At 43.6% G+C, this 17,734-nt stretch overlaps 1 protein-coding gene and 1 long non-coding RNA gene across 5 annotated transcripts in view; both read right to left on the bottom strand.

The window, feature by feature from the left end:
- RALA (RAS like proto-oncogene A) overlaps positions 1–6,959 on the bottom strand; it is a 29,539-nt gene extending 22,580 nt beyond the window's left edge. The window contains exons 1-2 of one of the 4 annotated variants that reach the window (XM_074887682.1): positions 5,430–5,880; positions 1,459–1,536 (exon numbers count right to left, since the gene is read on the bottom strand). The gene's annotated coding sequence lies outside the window, so the exon portion shown is untranslated. Of the gene's footprint in view, positions 1–1,458; positions 1,537–5,429; positions 5,881–5,940; positions 6,203–6,841 lie in introns of those variants that run through there. The other 3 variants (XM_074887773.1, XM_074887943.1, XM_074887856.1) reach the window with 3 other exon arrangements.
- A 5,588-nt stretch (positions 6,960–12,547) lies between these two features.
- LOC141951573 (uncharacterized) lies at positions 12,548–17,168 on the bottom strand. Its single transcript, XR_012631394.1, has 3 exons — positions 16,651–17,168; positions 14,807–14,938; positions 12,548–13,438 (listed from the first exon to the last, which is right to left on the bottom strand). It is a non-coding gene; the product is annotated as an uncharacterized LOC141951573 (long non-coding RNA).
- Between the last annotated feature and the right edge of the window lie 566 nt (positions 17,169–17,734).

The raw sequence follows: 17,734 nt of genomic DNA, 5'->3' as shown, positions 1-17,734 counted from the left end.
CTATACACGTTGTACACAGTCTCAGTTCTAACTCATACACCTTGTAGAGAAAAATGCTTTTGTTAGATTATTTCATTCCTCTGTTTTGACTACAAGAGCTAAAGCTCAACCTTTGCAAGACAGAAAATGCAACAGATATAGGTTAACCTTCATTTAAGGTTAAGAAAAAGATGCTCTTCTACTAAAAAAGTTCAACGTGTGCCAAACCAAGTTGCCTAAAAAGATCAATCTTTCCAATAAGATCCAGTGAAAACCTTTAAAGAGACAGGACGGTAAAGAAGTTTCTCAAAATAAAAATCAGGACCTTCTGAGGTTTTTGAATGATTCCAAAAGCAAACATTTCATATCTCACTCTTTGGTTCTTGGGCAGAGAGGAGTTGAAAAATTCTAGCATTCTGGTGAGCAGTTGTACTATAAGACCTTTAAGTGTAATTGTAACTGTAAGCCTATCAGTAAAACTAATAACTACATGCCCAAAGTTAGCGATTGACAGGGAGCCAGTTGCATGCGAGTAGGCATACAGGCTTTCCTAAAACATTTCGTGGATCAGCTACTGACCTCTTGAAGAACACCCTCAATCTACAGATTATAACCTCCCTAGCTCTGAACACAGGAAATAGCAGCTGGCAATGCCTGCAATAGGATTTCTTAACAAAACAGGGAGACATTAAAGATGTGCAATATATATTGGTTAAAAGCAAGTATTTTCTCCTTCCAGCAGTAGTGGAAGGGTAAAAAGTTGATATCATGACTTAAGATCCAAGTTATTATCAAAACAAGATGTAAGGAGGAGGTCTGAGATGTAGCTTGGATTAAGATCTAGAATTTAACTCCTCTAAATCCAAAAGGCAATAACTCCTGCTTAACCATTGTTACACAGCCACACCTGAGAAGTTCTTCCCAGAAAGGACACTACACCTGGAAAACCCACTTGGTTAACTTCACCCTTTTGAGTATTTCTGAAACAAATGCACCTCTTTTTTTTTAATTAATTGTTCTAAAAACAAGTCCTTTATGTTGCACTATACAGAAATAAAGCAAGTACTGACACAAACCAAATTAATACTTCAAACTAGGAGCTTTCTTGTTGTTCTTTATCACAGTCTTAATTTTTCATTATAGTTCTTATCACAGTCTTCATTAAACAGGGAAAAATAATCAAGTACCAGCATTTGATGCATCTCAAGTTAGTGGGTATCTTCCTACTGGGCTACTCCCAACATGTTGCAGACCACACTGAACTTGATTATGAAAGTTACACGTAGTCATCTTTTCTTCCTTGAAACACCACTTAATAACATTTTAGAGGATGAACTTGCTTAACAGAAAGCAGTTCCTGATATTTAGCCTAATGCATCTGCTCTTTAAATTCTGATTGACAATACTGGACTCTATAGAGAAGGAATCCAGAGTGCAGTGTTTACTTTCTAGGTTAAGCTTTCCTGTTTTATTGTATACCTTACTTCCAGTGCGTATGACTGAACTGGAATCTCAACGTCATCATGTCTGATCAGCAGTAGACAAAAAATACACAACCTAGAGCATGAAGGAGAGATGCTTTAACAAATCATACTCATACAGAGCAGTGCTGCATCACTGACTTCACAACATGAACTACATCAATGTAAACCAAATTTCATGTTCATTTTCAAATCAGTGACAGCTTCAAAAATGCAAGTGTATAAGAAGTCAGAGAATTCAAGTTGCAGTAAGGTGTACTGAGCTATCAGTCATGAGCATATAGGACCCGTCACTGAAGCATTGCAACGAACTCTTACTTTGGATATTGTTAAATATAAATTTTGACCTCACAGAAACAAGTTATTAAGAGTGTGAGATTTAAAATGTTATTTCTTAAAATACAAGAGTTCTGAGGATTGGAATGAAGATTTATTTGCATGTTACACTACAAAGGAGGTTAATGGTTGGACTAGATGATCTTCAAGGTCTTTTCAACCTAGATGATTCTGTGATAGGTGGGATCAATTCAGGTGGTTAAGCGTGTAAAAACTTTATGATAGTGGTGTCATACCAAAATAGCTCTTTCACACAATGACCACTTTAAATCAGTCTATGATTTTGCTTACTTTGATCCCCATGGGTAACAGTGACAGACAGTTAAGGATGAGCCTCCACCAGCCTTGCTTTGAGTAGGGCCTTTGGGTCCGACTATTCAAACACCTTCCATGGTGTGACCTCACTGGTCAAGGGTGGGTTTTGTGACTGACACAGCACACCTGCAGAAGTCTGTCACATTAATATTGTTTTCCTGTCTGTAAAGTGTCTTATTTTGAGGTCTGAAATAAATCCCACTGGGGAAAGTGTTGCAGGAACTAACTACTTCCATACTAAAAGCCCTTTCAGGAAACACCACAGCTGTAGTAGCAGGATTACAGTGGCACAGCCCTGAAATGACGGATTAGCTTTACTCTGCGCTGCCTGATGGGCTTGAATGGGAGTACTAGCAAAGAGAAGGACTACACCACGCAGACCTGGCTTTTAACGTTCTTCACAGAAGTTTCATGTCTGGGAGACTTCCATATTTACTGCACACTCTCTAATTTGACGGAAACATTTCTGCCTGCCTATATGTGGGTGTTCTACATAAGCATTCTCAGACTGCTGGAGACAAAGATCGGAGTTAAAGATCAAGTCTAACAGTGGCACAGAAGGGTATTAAGTTAGCATTTCAGAGAGTAAAATGAAACAGGTACCAAGGCCTGAATGCATGGCTGATCCCTGCTGCCTACCGACTAAGCACAGGTGCCAAGCTCCTTTGCAAAATCATATTTTCCATAATTTGCAGAAATACTTGTTTGGTCATACAGTGTATTTACATGCCATTTTTAAATGAAACCTTCTGGGCCACTGCACCAGATATTCCCACACTCTTGCATCAAATGATGCTGTAAACTTACTGTTATAGAGACAAATACAATACATTAAACGAACTGTACTGGTAGGAATTCGATGTATATTGTAATTGCATGAACTAAGGAGCCAATATCACAAAATAAGCATCATCAATTCCACTAAAGTAATGGTTGCAGAGTTACTATGCAACAAACTCTCTTTATATCTCTTGTTTGTGCTACCTTCTTTGCATTCTTGGCTCCTCTCCACATTAGCATTATAAACTGATCACAGCATCGCTTATTTTGAACTCTCTATAGTAACTGTCTTTCTCATTACATTTCTATGTTGTCTAACCTCTCCTACACACCTCTTTCTCCATTTTTTCCCTCTGTGCACAGCCTGGACACTTCAATGTTGCCAATCTATTGCCCCAAAGGTGCTGGGGATTTTGACAGACACAAAACTAATCCTAAACAAAACACTGGCAGTAAAGACTAAGCCACCCTCTAGGCAAAGGCAATCAATTCTCTCATCAGGTCATTCTAAGGCAGCATTACTTAACCTATACTACATTTCCTTCCAACTTGCTCCCACTCCTAAATCCAGTACTGTTTTTTCATAGGAATTTCAGAATATTTTTTTTTTTGCTACTATGTAGAGCTCTTAAGACTCAGAGTATAAACCTAACCTGATGGTTGTGGGTTGCATATCTACCAAAGAGATTCAAAAGGCCCACTGTCAAATCCTTGGTTGGTTAAGTGCTCACTCTGACTCACAATAGTTAAGAAAACATGACAAGAAGCAAAACAGGATTTAATAACTCCCCGGTCTGTCTGCAAGGCACATTTGCTAAAGTGACTCTAAGTTCTTTACATCCACAAGGACTGCAAATCATTTCAGATTCTGCGGACAGTAGGACTTACCAATAACATTTTAGAACTACCTTGAGAGCTGGTTTTAAGTACTGCAGCAGTCTAATAACATATAACCATTTCTTCCCTACTTAGTAACATATGAAATGTAAAACATTTTGCAGAATGTTCAGTGGATGTACAGTAATTATACCAACTGTTCTGTTTTCCTGGTTCCTCCCATCAATTCTTTGTCAGGTAGGAGACTTAAAACAGTTGTCCCATAATTGTGTGTGTGATGTGGGCAGGCTATATGTTCACAAGAATACTGTCACTAGCCTACCAAACTACCTTGTTCACTTAAATAGATTTCCATTTAGATGCAAAGTAATTTCAATAGCTTGGAGCCGTTAGAAGTTTACTGGAAGCTGGCTGTAAGAACTCTCAAGAGGGTGGGGAGTTCCCTGTCCAGAACAGGTGATCAGCAACCTATTCCCAGGACCACTCTATCCTATAGCACTTGCTAGGGTGGCAAACAAAGCTAATCAAAATTAAAAGATCTTTCTCATATAATTATTTCTTCTTCAATTGTGAAACTGCAAGGAAAATAATGCCGCTATTAGCCAAAATGCAGTTGCCTAAACAACTTTTTATGTAATAAGACACTGTACCTACGTTATTTTTTGACACCAGAGACTGCCTTACATCCTTACATCAGTTTCTAAGACACTAACATCCTTCGCCTCAGCAATTATTTTCTTCCAAGTCAGATACATTTGAAATTTAACAGGAGTAAAAGCTCATCTTAGACAGTGCACCTCTGTTTCAGGGTAATCCCTTAGAAAAAGAATACACAGGGATGTCAGTGCGCGACTTAACCGAGTTTAAGAATACAACTGTTCTCGCAGAAGTCAGTCTGAATACAGAAGACACATGGACCACCGCAAAGTCTCCAGCAACACCTATTTAAGGGTCTTGTGTTCCTCCTCAGTTGCTTTTAGCCAGCACTGCCTTATCCTCACAGCCACATCTCTCCCTGCCCCACCTTCCCACTTCCCGCAGCCCAATAGCCTACTATTTCTATGGGTTATGTAAAGAGTACGTGCCCACAGGTGACACAGATTACAACAAATGCACAGCTAGGAGACATTCTAGCTTTCCCTTTCATGGCTAAAGCCTCTCCTTAAGGTCTAAAAAAAAAAATAAAAAGAAGACACATTATTTAACATTGCCAAAGTGCATGCAACTCAAAATACTTCACCTTAATTGTTATATTTTTTCCCTTCCTCAAATTCAGAAGAACATGACAAAGCAAAGACTGAGATCAAGGAATCTGCAATAGTAAAGGAGTACATTCACTAGTATCACAGCTTGTTTAACCCCACAGCTGACCTCTCACTGAAGACTCTTCTTGATCTTTTTGTGCAACAGTATGTCACATTCTCCCATTTTTACAGAAAAGAGGAAAAGGGTAAAACATCGCTAGCACTGGCAATCCCTATAACGTCTACCATTTGGAGGCTTCTGCAAAAAATGTTTGACAAGCTGTCTCACAAGCATAGACTGAAGGGTTTAAGTCTACATCAGATATTTACACATCACACTGTTGTTCTTCATTCTATTAAGAATGCTCACAATTTCCCAGGATTTAAATGTTGAGGTACGGGCTATTAGATTAATAAATCCGCTGAAGAGGATATGTAAGAATCCAGTTATACTCACTATTAATTATCCTGATAACTAATTGAATGCCAGCATCTTCTCCCAGTCCATGCAGCCACTCTCCCAGGACTTTCAAATCAGTTAAACTTTCATCGGAAAAGACAAAGAACGGCCGATAGCTTTTCATGCAGACCTCTCCATAACCTCCCTCCAGACCCTGACAGGCCAGCAGCGGTGTGGATCGCTTCCACGTGCAGAGGTGTAACGGTCTGCACTGCAGAATGCAAAGGCTCTTTCCAATGAGAGTTAGAAACGCAAGCTTGAAACAAAACATCAGGGTCGTTTTGAGTCTGAAAATAGACATTTTGGCAGTCTTTCTGCCAGGGCAGTTCAGCGATGCTACAAGGCAGGCACACACAGGCCATACACAGCAATCTCCCTCCAGGTGACTCTTGGGATAACTACGGCCCACTTACATCTTCATTCCGAAAGAGACTCAATTAAGGGGAAGGAGCCCAAGCTGTCAGCTTCCATTTGAAAGAAACCCAAAAGCAAACACCAAATTATTTACCTAAGCCAATAGGTGAGCGCTGAAAGGTTCTTTTATTTGGAGAACTTAACAGGCATACTTTGTACTTCTTCCTTTTGTTGCGGGCAAGCAGCACAAGCTATAGTTAGCCAGCAACGCCTATAAACGCGTAGCACCACTACAGAAAGAACAGCAGACGAAAGCGAGCAGCAATTAAACGTTACCGAAACGCTGCTCTTACTCATCCCCCAGCCGCACGGCGCACACCCAGGCACCACCGAGCCTCCGGCGGCTCTAGTACCCAGCCGCCGACACGCCGCCGCGGCAGCCGCTCGGCCCGGCCCGGCGGCCAGAGCCCCGGCTCCCTCCCTCCCCCGCCGGCCCCGGGGCGCGGCCCCTTTGTTCGGGGTGAAGGCGCTGCCGCGCCGCGCTCCGCCCTCCGCAGGTGCGGGCGTTGGCCGCGGTCGCCCCGGGGCCGCCGCACCTGCCTCACGCCGCCGCCTCTCCCGCCGCCCCCCTCCCCGCTCCCCTCAGCGCCCGGGCGGGCAGCGGCAGGCCCGGGACGGGAGGTCCCCAAGGTCGACGCCCGTCACCTTCAGGGAGCGACCGGCCACTGGGCCCCTCACGGGAGGCTCCGGGCCCCGCCCGCCTCCCCCCACACGCCGGGGTGGGGCCGGCAGACACAAGCCACCGGCCAGGGGCGGCGGGGCGGCAGCCGCGCCCCAACGCCGACCCCCCACCCCCGGGCGGGGGAGAGCGGCGGCCGCGGGGAGCCCCCTCCTTCCCTTCCTTCCTTCCTTCTCCCTCCCGCACCGGAGCGATCCCCCGGCGGCGGGCGGGGAGAGGCCCCGGCGCTCTCCCCCTCCCCAGCACCGGTGGCGCGGCGCCAAGCGGCTCCCCCCAGGCCGTGCCGGGCTCCCCCCCCGCGCCGCCCCCGCCTCACCTGGGCCGGCGGGGCGCGCTCCGCTGCCCGCCGGAGGCGCGAGTGGGGAGGGCGGGGCGGCCGCGCTGAGGGAGCCCTGGTGCCGCCTGGCGCCGCCCCCGCGCGCGGAGCCGCCGGCGGGGCCGGGAGGGGCGGGGCGCCGGAGGCCGCCGCAGAGGCAGGAGCGTCACCGGGGGCGGCCCCGCCCCGCCCTCCCCGCGCGCGCCCCCGCCACGGCGGGAGGGACTCGGGCGGCGGAGGTCGGGCGGGGAGAGGCGCGGGGGCGCGCGGCGGGGCCAGGGCCGGGCGGCCGGTGCGCGCGGGCGGGACCCGCTTCCGGCAGGGGCGGGGCAGGCGGGAGGCAGCTGCTTCCGGCGCGGGGCCCCGCCAGGTCGGGAGGGACCGCGGGGCGGGGCCGGTGGGCGGCGGCGGGTAACGGGCGGAGGCGGCCTCGGGGCCTGTTCCTGGCAGCAGCTGCTCTGCCGAGGCGGGGATGGGCCGCCTGCCTGGGGGTCAGCCCGGTCGGGGGGGCTGTGTGCCTCTCATCCCCGCGGCACGTTAACTCGGGAGCCTAATGGTGGCGGAGTGCCTGCTGCTCCGCCTTTGTTTCAGCCAAATCTTTTAAGCGAGACAAACAGCGTAGCTTCATGTCCGCTCCTCCTTCCCCCCAGCTAATCCCTGCTCTGGCGAATAGATGAGGCATGTTCTGCTGTGGTAAGGAGATAAGTTCCTGACATCTGTCGCTAGATTTATAAACACAATTATTTTTAGTGGTGAGAGAAGAACATGAGCTTTCCTCGAGGGACAAGTGCAAGCTGAGGAAACATTTAATATACTGACTTTAAGAAGAATTGTCGCTGACAGGAGGGAACATGAAGCACTGAGATCGTCAGGGTATTTTTTTAAGTCGTGGACCACTCCATGCATGAAGGGTTTTATAGATGCCAAACAAAACGGGGAGCTGGAAGAGGAGAGTTTCCATGTTAATAATTCAAATAATAATAACAACGCCGCCGTAACAACTGTATCTTTCACTGTTAAATCATTGGCTTAAGTGGAGGTTTGTGTAAACACAACATGATTTAAACTCATCATGTAAGTGCTGTAATGGAACCTGAGCATAATACAGAAACTGATTGCTCAGGATGTGCTTTCGCTTTACCAGGCTGTGACCGTTCAGGGACGACACAAATTGTTTTGATCCCTCCCCCCCTCCTCACAATTACTTGCCCGAAGGTCGTTTCTAAGTTTGGAAATTCCATTTTTTATCACCTCAGCTGGAAATCTTCGACTTCAGTGTTCACATCATGCAGCCACTGCGCTCTATTTGCAGGAGGGTGCACTTTAAAAGCTTCTTTGCTGTTTTCTGTGCTCAGTTTTCTGCAATTTCTGACATCTTGGACATTTAGCCAGTATTTAGTCCATCTCCCTCTAGGATTTAGTTTCGTTGGCCTCACATTTCAGTATGAGCTAACTTTTGCAGATTCCACAGAGTCTGAGAAACTGATAGCGATAAAGGAGCAATCCAGATGCAAGTCGTTCTGATCAAAATACCAAAATACGTTCATTTACACAAAGAAATGTTGGATTCTGTTAAATGGAAGGGGGAAAAAGGAGGGGGGGGGGAGGAAAGCTGGTAATACTGAATCAACAGAACAGTCAAAATAAGACACAAACATTTCGGATATTTCATGACGAGAAAAAAATCGCATGCTAGCTATTATTAGCCTTTTCATGAGACCATGGAAATGTTGGAAGAGTCTTAGCACGAGACCCTGTGCACATAGTGATTCGGGGGTCTTCAAGAAATCCTGGCCCAACTTCTGCAGCTCTTTGAGTATCTATAGACTATATTACTTCTTAATATGTATTCCAGAACCCTTCCGCTGGAAGAGTGGCTGAGTCAAAGTATCATCAATACCGTGTTCTGCAGCCATTTTGTACTTCCTAGAGCACAGAGAAGCCAGGAATGATTATTCCCTGTCTTCAACCCCTGCATTCAATCATGCCCTGAAATCACACAGTTCTAAAAACCATCGGTTGCAGAAAGGTGTCACTGGTGGTGACAAAATGCACTCCTATTCCCCCTCTTTTGCTCCCTTCATCTTTTCTTTCCCAGTAATCGTACCCCTTCACATTGTGTGGAAGGGAAGCTCCGTTGCTGAAGTCAACCAAGTCTTTGTATTAACATCAGTTTGGATCACACCTAAAAGGTCACAAAGACATTCTTTTGGTCACTAGTGTCATGGCCAGATCAGGAGCGCACCTCCGAAACGAAGCTCTCGCCTGTCCTGGTTTACTCTGATTTGCATTGTAGAGTGCTCTGGGAACAGGCAAACTGGATTGGTGTAGGGTGGGACACTGAGATGCCCGCAGGAGCGTGCCTCAGGCACTTCCACCGCCCCACCAGTGGGCATTCTGCCGGGACCAGGCTAGAGCTAGTCCTAAATAACCTGCCCCCTGTAACACGTCTAGTGTGGTTGCCAGGACCTTGATGCCAACTGTTTCACTCTATGGAAATGCCCCTTTTGCACCGTGCTGCTTGTTAATGGGCATGGCCTTTGTCCTCTTGATCTCCCTTTAGAGCTATCTTGTTTCAGACAACAAATGTCATTTTATTTTGAATTTTTGTCCCGTGGCCCAAGCTGCATATCATAATGCAATAAAAACCAGTTTATAGTATACCCCTCATCCTCCGTTTGTGAAATGTCCCCTGGCACCTTGCCTAAAGCAAGTGGAAGAAATGATCTCTTTAACCCAAAACTAACAGAAATACTTCCATGAAAATGCATTATGTTAAAAATTCCTATTCAACTGCTAGCAAGCGACCATAGTGAGGGCATCTGTAACGCCCGTGACGTTTTAGGGCATGACTCCAGCTCCTCGGTGTAAGAGAGCAACTGGTCAGAGGAGAGTGGGTATTGCAACTATTCCACTCCATTGACTGCACAGGAACTTAGGGCTGGGCAGCCCAAGGCAGCAGCACGTTTGAATTGCTCACTGCTCTCCGGTGTTTAAATGCTACAGCAAGCACCTAAAACCATGTAGGCAGCGTAGTAAACATTTGCAATGTGGCCCTAAAGATGTATGTAATGATTATCCTTTGTTACGTATTAGCATATGTGCCAGTACAGCTCTGCACGTAAAATATTTGCAGAGAAAAATTACAAAGTGTAATTCAGCAGAGATGTAATTAATTGTGTGCTAGTAGTATTGGCATTATGCACCATAATAAAACTAAGTAATCAACCGGTACTGACAAGAATTTCACTTATTTTAAAAAGGTAAAGATATGGTGGGGACGTCAGACAAAACATGTCTGAATCTTTGGGAAAAACATTGATGTGCAACTTCCTTTCCCAGGGAGCAAAAAAGACTTGTTCCCTTTACTTGAGCACACATTTTGTGGCACACAATATATATCTAAAGTATGCATAATTTAACACTGTAATTTTATCTTGGATTTTTGTTGACATGAATGAATGAACCACGTTCTTTGGAAAACCACCTTATCAAGCGTAAAACAACTATTCTTTCTTTGAGTTCTCAATAAATCTTCCAGGGTGAGAGGGACTTCATTTTTCTAAGGGACAAAATAGAAAGGGAACAAAACCACTTACTGGTTTTTGAGGGCACCCTCCTATTTCAGGCCAGAATTGATTAGCCTGGCATCTGCTAGGTCTGTGGGTGTGTGGGCTTCTGTGTTGTGAAGTATTGCTGAACTGAAATCAATGCAGGGAGGTAGGATTTCTTGGTATTACAGGTTCTTTCTTCTCCTTTATGCTGGTGGCACAACTGCATTAGAATTTATTGGACCATGTTTTATTACCAGTGCATAAAGATGCATTAAATGTATTTGTGATTTAATGGAGTTTCTAAGTAGCAGGACTGAAGGAAGGAAACCACCCAGCTCAAATCCTCCACGTGTTCCAGGGAGAATCACCCCCACAACAAAAGTAAAGAGCTAGGAGCTTTCACCCGCCTGCAGTTTGTACCAGTTGTGAGAAATCATATGTAACAATGAGTGAAGAATATGGTAAATAACTGCTTGGCTAAATATCAAAATACTCATACTTCCCAAGTGTGTAACTCTGAGAGCTTTTGTGTGTGTTTGTGTAAGGGATAGTTGGGTTTTAGGGACAGACTATGCTTGAGGCATATAACGGGCATGTCCATCGGTACGTAGCTCCCACTTCACGCAACAGAGCGCGATGGCTGTCTTGAGAGGGTGGTGCATGTACTGGGGGGTTGAATCTCTCTCTGAACGTGCCTGTTTCTCTCCAAAAACTAACAGGAAAATCTGATGTGACAAAGCTTGGTTTGGTGCCTGCTGTTAGGCAGTACAGCTCCAGGTCTTAGGGGACAGCCTACCGCACTGGGATTCAGTTAATCTTAATTCTGCTCTGTGCTGGTTTTGGCTCAGACAGAGTTAATTTTCTTCATAGTAGCTAGCATAGGACTATGTTTTGGATTTGTGCTGAAAACAGTGTTGATAATACAGGGATGTTTTAGTTACTGCTGAGCAGTGCTTACACAGCGTCAAGGCCTTCTCTGCTTCTCACCCCACCAGCGAGCAGGCTGGGGTGCACAAAAAGTTGGGAGGGGACAGAGCTGGGACAGCTGACCCCAACCGACCAAAGGGATGCTCCATAGTGTATGACATACTGCTCAGCAATAAAAGCGGGGGGAAGAAGAAGGAAGGGGGGGACATTCAGAGTGATGGTGTTTGTCTTCCTGAGTAACCGTTACGTGTGATGGAGCCCAGCTTTCCTGGAGATGGCTGAACACCTGCCTGCCCATGGCAAGTGGTGAATGAATTCCTTGTTTTGCCTTGCTTGTGCGCGTGGCTTTTGCTTTACCTGTTAAACTGTCTTTATCTCAACCCATGAGTTTTCTCACTTTTACCCTTCCAATTCTATCCCCCATCCCACCGGGGGGAGTGAGTGAGTGGCTGGGTGGTGCTTAGCTGCTGGCTGGGGTTAAACCACGACATACTCTCACAGTACCACTAACCTGTTCTGATCTTGGCCAGTCCACTGTCTGTCTGTTTCCCATCCCAACTTTCATCTGCCTTTTGTATTTAGACGTTAAGCTTTACAAGGTAGGAACAGTCTTTCCCTATGCTTTTGCAGCACACACAACACAGGGGATATTTGTGTCATGTGCACAGATAAGCATCAGCTATTCTCAAAATGAAGCAATCCAGTCCAGATTCTGAACACTACAAATCAACACACACACAAAGGTTGTGTGGGCAGTTGCTCCTACTACTCTTGCTCAATGCAAGGACAACTTAATCTGTCAGCTGACAGAGGAGCTTCCCATCATCTGTGACTGCCTCCAAACCTGTCACACATGTCCCCCTACACTTGCAAACAGATACATACTCTCTAAAAACAAGCTAGTGGGATTACTGTAATAAACTGTTGGGTAATGAGATACTTGCGTTTGCTTAGCTCTATTAGCTGTCCAAATGACATTATTCTCAGTACCCCATCTAAGCTAGTCCATGGTACTTAGCACTCATAGCCTTTTACCATTTTGAAAGGATAATCCATCCCCAAATGCTTTATGCCTATAGAGAAAGTGCAGTGAAGTGACTTGAATAACAATGAATCCAAGAGTAATGATGAATTTGCAGTCATTCATCCTGCCATTCAACAGAGCTAAGAGAAATTACATCCTTCTAGTAGGTGACTAAGAATCTGGAAATCTGAGATTTGAGGGTTACAGCAAAGTTGGTTTATGAGATATTAAAATAGACAAAAACGTTATTAGGAACAAAGTTAAGAAATTACCAAATGTCTAAAAATACACAGACACTAAAATGTATAATACAATGCTGATAGCATGTACTTATAACAAGTCTTCATAGTTTAATTAGGTTGAAAACATAAGATGAAAAGCAGTATCAAATCGCTTAACCAATATAGAAGGATGTAAAATCTGTAGTTTATATGGAGTACCTGTCTACATGGCACTGGTGTAACATCTTTAACTGGCATTTGTGGGGATTAAGCTCCTCTATGGTATTGTCTTTCCTGAAAAATGTGTCCTGCCCACATACGGTTTTACTGAAATCAGTATTTGCCACTGAGTGCTATTTCTTTTTTTAGTCTGCATGTTATATAACCCATATCCTGATATATATTCAATCAGAACACTTAAGCCTAACAATCATCTTCAAACCAATATTGGTTTAAAATAGCTCAAAGTAGACCTAAATTCATTTCCCTTTTCCATCATGCAAATAACACAAAAATATTGTAAAAATATTTTTTCTAATCTTAGAGTTGTCTATATAATTATTTCTCTCATCTTTTCCTTTTTGTATCTTTTCTGCTTTCCATATCCCTCCTTTTCTATTGCTCTTGTTTTTCATACTTCATATGGTTTCATACTTACTTCATGGTTTTCACATGTATTTTTACAGCCTTTCCTCTTGTGTTTCCCTAGTCTCTTTCCCCATCTCTTTCTTTCTTTCTCTGAAGGTTTCCTTCTAACTTCTGATGGGGATGTGCTATAGTGGAGTCAGGTAAACTGCAGTTTGGTTTCTAGTTCTGTGGCTGCAGCCAGCTTCAGGAGTCACTTCCTCTCACCATCTCTCCGTTTCCCAATCTGGAAAAACAAGATAATTAAGCTGGCCTCCTGTGTAGTTAGCTTTGAGACATACTGGTGGAAAGCTCCTTCAAGCACGATTATTCTCTTTCTCTATTTTACCTCTTCTCTACCTCAGTTACCTCCTCAATGATCATCATGATTTTCAGCTCCTCAACTAACTCTTAGCTCCCATTCTTCCCCCCTCTTCTAACAGTAGCATTCTCAATATGGACCTTCAAGGTATTATGGTTATTACTAATTCTGCCATATCCTGCAGACTGTGTACCAGATGCATTCACTTTCTATCTTGAAAGAGACCTGTTGCAGCTCTTAAGTGATGGTTTCCATTGATTTCAGCTGGCTGATGTCAGTAAAGAACATGAGTGATGGTGCAACACCTGATTTTAGTTATAAAAATGAGTCTTAGAAAGATGTGAGACAAACAACAAATGTTTCATTATTTACACCAGTTATGGTGTCCTATGAAGTCTTTTAAAGGGAAAATGTGCACATGTTAAGCCAGCCCTGCCATGCTTATTCACAAGGTTATTTAAATCACGGTTGCATGTCTCTAGTAGCTTTGGGAAAAGACTTAGACGAGAACTACTTGGAGCTTATAATGCTAGTGTCAAGCAGAAATCAAACATTAGCCATATCTTGACTACACTCTGAGGAAAAGATATGCCCTGTCAGTGCATTTCTACGCCCATGGCCATTCGCTGTACACCTATTTTTTGGATGTCTGCCTATGCAGTTTTTGGCTTTGAAGGATCTTAGTCACTTTTAGTGAAGGAAACAGTCAAAACCCACCAGTGTTAACTGCCTCAGACTACAGTGCCAGAAGCGCTGTTCAGTAAGTCATGAAGTAAAACTGGTTCAGTCTATGTGGCTGTAGTGAAATAAAATGCGGACATCAACATTCTGATGTTACTCTCATGAACAAAATATTTATGCTCCATAACTGTGGAGATGATGTAGAGAGTGAAGGAAAGGTGACAGAACATACTATAGTATTTATGGGTTGTAAAGCCATAAACTATAGACTCTATCAGACTAAGCTATGGTTCATAAAAGCTAACAACACTGGGTTTAGCCTACCTGAGATGAAAGAGCACCTAGGATAGATAAAGGAATTATCTGAATGCTCACCATTTCTGATAAACACTGATTCACGTTCCAGTTACATGCCCCTTTTATAGCTGTATCACTGCTGATCACTCTAAAATTCCATGGCACTTTGTGAAATAACACAATATTACCTCTGATCTCCTGACCAGGTATCATTTCAGATAATCACAGTGAAACATTGTAGACATCCTGCATTTCTAACTGGAACCACTGGTTTTCACTGACTGCCCCAGGCCCCAGTTCTGTATTTAGACTTACTGTGGACTCTTACATAGCTGCTGTCTTCTCTGATCAACAGTTCAGCTGAGGGCTTCTGGAAGGATGCAATTCCAAGAAAGTGCTGGAAGCAGGCCAGTGAAGATATTGCTGTGATTTATTTTTCTTTTTATTCTTTAGATGAAAAAAAAAAAATCAAGACTGGATGTAAGAGTAATAGAAAAAAGCAACCCCCCAGCCCACAAAAAGAAAGCAGAAACAAAAAAATACACCAATGTTGCACTAAATATGGAATTCCTGAAATCTTTTCCAAACTGCTATCATTGAAATGTATCAATAGTATGCAGTTTTCCCTTGTTCTGTATTAAGTCTAGAGTATCTTCACTGGAACAAATAGTTTATTTTAATTCATGCAAGCATATGAATGAAAATACATTGATCCTTTCTCAGAAAAACAAAGTATCGTTCAATGAAATGGAAAAATCATCAGAAATGGAAGAACTATGAAATTACAAAATGTTGTTTTCATATGAATCACAGTGTTTCCAGGCCATGCATTGTGAAGCATACTACAAAGTCAGGAATTTAGCAAGATGCAGAAAATCATGACAAAAGTAAACAAAATAGTAATAATAATGAATTTCTCAAAAGATCCCTGAAGAAGCATACCAGTTTTAACCCTTTAAAAGGGGATAAGGTAACATCCAATTATTTGAGAGTAAGAGAAGATTTTTTCCTGGGGACAACTTGTTTTGTAATTGTGCACATGAAAGTTTCTTTCAGCAGCAGGTTTTGCTGAACACACATAGAGGGAGTAATCTAGAGCAGGTGGGCATGAAGGACTCATGCAGTAATTCCTGTTATATTTTGTACTGATGATAATCCTTGGCCAGTTGCTTTTTTTCTTTTTTTTTTTTTTTAAATGAATTGACCCAGTTAAACATTTGTGTATCTTGTAAGCCAAAACATTACAGTAACAATCTAATATGCCTGAGATTCTATAATTAGAACATTTTTAATTATTCAACACTTAACTCTTCTCTTGAGTGTGGTAATTTAATGTGACAGTTCTGAATACTGGAACAACACCTTGATCCAAGGAGCTTTCTGCTTAAGCTGCTGTTTCTCATGTATGATCTTAGCCAATGTCACAGTTTTATGTGGGTGTGAAGGCTACAACTTGTCTTGGAATATTTGTCTTGTTATGAAAACCTGGCACTATCCCTATCCTGGAAAAATGATACAGATTCATCTACCTAAATACATACATTTGAGTACAATGGAAAAGGTTATCCTGTGTTTAAAAATTAGAGTGAATTTTAGGCTTATCAGCCACGCTGGACTGCAACTACTTAAACTTCAAGCCTCCAATGATCTCTGGATCAGGGCAAACGTTTACAAAAATTACCACAAAAATATTAAACACTACCAGGTTGTGGTATGTCAGATGTGCACACACCTGTTCACATGATCTGGACTGAGACAACCTACTTATTTTACATGGGTCATAGTACATGCTCTTGCCCAGCAGAAAACATGTCAATACACTGTTCAAGCAAACCTAAGCTAAAATGCCTCTCTAGAAATGCTGAGAATATGTTTTTAAATGGATGCACCAAGTCACAGTTAAAGCTCATGGTTATACTTATAGTCACTTCTAATGTCAGTTTTAAAAATAAATTTAATAGCGTAAGCCAAGCTAATAATTTTTGGTGTGATCTACCACAAGTGTGGAATTACATCATCAGTTTACCTGATCACCTTTCACCTCCTATGTAAAGGCTGAAATGCAAACATATTTAACTCTTGCAGTTTCATTGAATTTCCCTAAGTAACATGCTTGACACCTGTCTATTTGGAGACAAATACCGTTTTTTGGCACATACCTCATACTTCTCCTGGGATTCCTAGGTCCATATGTAGTTTTCTCTGTAATCTTAGTGAGGCCACCAGACTACTTTCTACTCAGGTACCTTTATACAAGTCTAAGATCAACTCCTTTGTGTGTTATGAGACTATTTCAGGCACTGCAGCATGACTGATGACAGCTGAAAACAGAAAGTATGCTGTAAGACATGTTGAAAAACTGCCACGCAGGGTTTATGTAGGAGACATTCTCTTCTTGCTGTAGACCTGGCATTCCCCTGTGACCAAGCTTCAAGGTGCAGGATTAAACCTTGAACCTCACACTGCCATTGTGCACCGATTCCTATGTACAAGAAGACTAGTAACATGAGGTGGGCACAAAAGGATGCACAAATACAATGCAAACATTACAGACAGCTATAGTCCCTTTTCTTTTTTTCCCCCCTTCCACCCCTGAGCTAGACTAAAAGCGCCCTTATGAAGTGCTTCCCTGGTTTGCTGAGTGATTGTTGCTATCATACCTCCCCCTGCCTTTCTCCACCAGTTCAATTCAGTCCTTTCCTGAGAGTGCTACACCTTCTGAAAAGATGGGGACAGACATTATGCCTTCTCCTTAGAACTTAGATGTGGCAGAGCATGACTGACAGGGTGCTTCACACCTAAAAATTAGCAGAGTTGAGAGGTGATGTTGCTGTGCTTATCCAGCTTCTCAAGTTCAAACTCTAACGCCTGGGGACCAGTTTTGTGAGGGAGCAAGCCTTCTGCCTTGCACAGCACTTGTGGGTGCTGTGGTACAGGTGCTACAAGTTGGAGCCTTGGTTTCTTGTGGTGTGGATGGAGATGGAGGTACAGGGTGGGCTACAGCCCTCCTATAGGTATCAAGGTGAGTGGGAACATTAGTGGGAGCATGTTCCCTAGTAGGACTGCTTGCAAGAGCTGTTTGGGGTCCACTGCTTCCCCCTTCTCCAGCTGGTTGAGGTGGCTTGCTTTCTAGGGGCTGGAGTTTCTGCTCTCTCATCCTCCCAGCAGGAGGGAGATGCTGCCATCCCCCACTCACCAGCCCTGCTTGGTGTATACAAAGGGTATAGATGTTCCTCTCCTAGT

Source organism: Strix uralensis, chromosome 1 (assembly GCF_047716275.1).
Source record: "Strix uralensis isolate ZFMK-TIS-50842 chromosome 1, bStrUra1, whole genome shotgun sequence".
NCBI lineage: Eukaryota > Metazoa > Chordata > Aves > Strigiformes > Strigidae > Strix > Strix uralensis.
This window is presented reverse-complemented; position numbering and strand designations above follow the sequence as displayed.